This window comes from Poromitra crassiceps (genome assembly GCF_964638095.1).
Source record: "Poromitra crassiceps genome assembly, chromosome: 15".
In the NCBI taxonomy this organism is placed as follows: domain Eukaryota; kingdom Metazoa; phylum Chordata; class Actinopteri; order Beryciformes; family Melamphaidae; genus Poromitra; species Poromitra crassiceps.
In genome coordinates this window covers 41,351,992-41,354,869 of record NC_139634.1, presented here as the reverse complement: position 1 = coordinate 41,354,869, position 2,878 = coordinate 41,351,992, and the positions used below count along the sequence as shown (strand labels likewise).

At 48.1% G+C, this 2,878-nt stretch overlaps 1 pseudogene across 1 annotated transcript; it reads right to left on the bottom strand.

The window, feature by feature from the left end:
- Window positions 1-401: 401 nt before the first annotated feature.
- Window positions 402-1,622, bottom strand: LOC310789748 (COP9 signalosome complex subunit 4 pseudogene; annotated as a pseudogene). The gene has a single exon. The product of its transcript is annotated as a COP9 signalosome complex subunit 4 pseudogene (transcript).
- Between the last annotated feature and the right edge of the window lie 1,256 nt (window positions 1,623-2,878).

Here is a 2,878-nt window from a genome sequence, read left to right as displayed (position 1 = left end):
GTTTTCAGGCCTTCACACTCACAGAGCCATCATCACCATCCCTTTTCCCCCTCGCCTTCAAGTTTAATCCCCTTTGCTCAGTTTACATGAAGCTAATTCAAGAAGAAGTTGACAGGTATTTTGCTGTGTGGCATCTGAAATTAAAAACATGAGAATATACAATGAATCCATCATTGATATCTTTGAGTTCTTGGACTCAAAGGATTAAATAAAAGAACAGTGCTGTCCAAATATCTGGCAAAAAAAGGAAACATCTGAAGAGTGACACTGTGTCCCTTGGGTGCCTCCTTTTACTGGGAGAGTAAAGACGTGGTGAGTTTGGAGTAGGAAGACAAAACGACGAGGTGGGAGGGGGCTCGGCGGAGGGCGGAGTTTGGGGGGGGGGGGGGCGTAAGAGATGGTTACTGGGTCATCTGGCTCTCCATAGCCTTGGCTGCCCACTCTGGAGCGGCCTGGTGGATCTTCTCTACGAGGTGGTTGACTTGGAAACACAGAGACTGGATCTGCTTGTCCCAGGTGGGAAGGGGTGCACGGGTCTCAAAGTGCACGATGCCATCGATCTGGTCGATGGAGCCATTGATGTGTCCTTCGGTGACCATCTGCGAGGCGACCTTCTCAGCCTTTGCCGGGGGGATTTCCAACATCGCCCCGAGTTCTTCGAACGTAATGTTGTCGTAGAGCTTACTGGCCGACAGCAGGTTGTGCTCCATCACCGCTCGGTCGAGGATGCTGGAGCCGTCTGCCGTGGTGGCCTTCTGGTGAGGCATCAGCATGGCGGCAAACTCCTGCAGCTGGTTGCCTCTGATGATGCGGCCCAGATACATCTTCTCCAGGATCCCATAGGCGGCCAGCTGCTGACAGCGCTCGTCTTTAAACAGAGTGGCCAGCACGCGGGAGCGCTGCTGGCCTGCGGACGCCAGTATGGTGCAGTTCAGGGCATGCTTCAGTGCCTCGAGACGTTCACTCTCGTGCACAATGGACTTATAAGACAGCTCGTTGTACTTCTGCGCAGCCTCAATGAACTTCCTCCTGAAGTCGAGGACCCGAGCGTAGCACACCTTATAGTGGATCTGCAGCTGTTGGTTGGAGGACTCGTTCTGAAGCAGTGAGGCTCTGTTGATGTAGGCCTCTGCCTGCACGGCGTCATCATCCTCTAAGTAGAGACGGGCAATCTTCAAGTACGTCTCCAGCTTATAGTCGACACTGTACTGCTTCTGTCCCGTTTCCAAGGGAATACCACCTAAGACCTGGGCGGCGTTTCTCCATTCCCCCTCCTTCTCGTGAATGTTTGCCAAATGCTGTCTGATCGAGGCTACTTGTTCCTCGAAGGAGATGACCCTGGGCTGAATCTTCTCCAGGGTGAATTGGTATACCGCTTTGGCCGTGCCATCAGGCAGGTTGCGCAGGTGCCTGCAGAAGTCTGTGAGCAGCTGCCTGGAGATGGAGACACTGACCTTCTCGTTGACCATTGTTTCCACAAAGGCCTTCAAGGATTCCAGTCGATCTGCATCCGTCAGTCGAATGACCTCCTCCAAAATGTGTCGATACTTCGCAGCAGAATCTTTGTGAGATCCATTTGAATTCATTAGCTGGGCGAGCTCCTGCCTGACTCCGCTCGCCATCGTCGCTGATGAAGTGTCAACAACAGTTTTCATCCCTTCCCTGTTTGCCACTAACATTGTGACATCATCAGTGATGTCATAGACATTGTGACATCATCAGTGATGTCATAGACATTGTGACATCATCAGTGATGTCATAGGCATTGTGACATCATCAGTGATGTCACAATGTCTACAGTATGATGTGATAGGATGGTGGATGTTCATTGTGTGTTCGTGTCGGAATCCGCCCTATTTACCTATCACTAAGCCCCACCCCCTTAGCTAACTGCTACTCACTCGGACAAATGGCATGCTGACTAGAATAAATGGCAAATGTCAAAGCTAGATCCCAAGAGGCTCTTGACAACTTTTTAAGACCCGATATCGTCCAGAAGCCATCAGTAATGACTTCATGATCTTTGTTTAATCATCAGATAGAGACACTGCATGAAATAGGCCACGCCCATCACGGGGGAAAAGCTCAGTTCATTTCCACACACCAGCGTCATTTTCCTTGAATTAAACATAGCTAAAAGCTGTTGTGTGGTGGGGCTGCGCAGACAACAAATGTAAAAAATCGTCAGTTAAAGTTTTTTTGTACTCCTGAGCAAAACAAGGAAGCCATTGAAAATTGGCGAGAAGAAAAATGTGGATCTAGCTGTCAAGGAAGTAAGTTGGAGTGTTCATCTTCCGTATACACGCAACACGCAACCATGCACGTGACATAGGAAAACGCCAGGATTGGAGGGGGGGTTTCTGTTTTCCCCCATCTTGGGCGTGGTTTCTGAATGATGACGCGTTACGCAGTGTCTCTATAGCATGCTTATGGTTTTATAGTGCATTCTCTAATGTGATCTTAATGTTGGCATGCTTTAACTGTCTGTGCTGGTCTGTCTGCCTGTATAGTCTGTCTTAACTTGTATGGTGCCCATTGCTTTGGCTTGCTACGGACTATGTTATATTTACTTCTATTTTTATTTGCTTGTGCGTTTTATTGTTGGTGTTTGTTTTTAATGGCTATCTTAAGTTCTGGCCAAGGGACATCGGTTGAAAATTTGCCGTTTGGCTAACACTGGCATGTTTACAGTCATGTTAATGTGCACTGTCCCTCAAATAAATAAATAAATACAAAATACAAATGGAGGGAGATGTCCAAAATGTAATGCTAGATATGGTGGGTGACAACTAGAGGAGTAGAGGCGAGAGTTTACAGATCACAGTGGGTTTCCATCCACCTGTTTAATGAGCATTTTTAATTTGCCCATCAAAAAAAC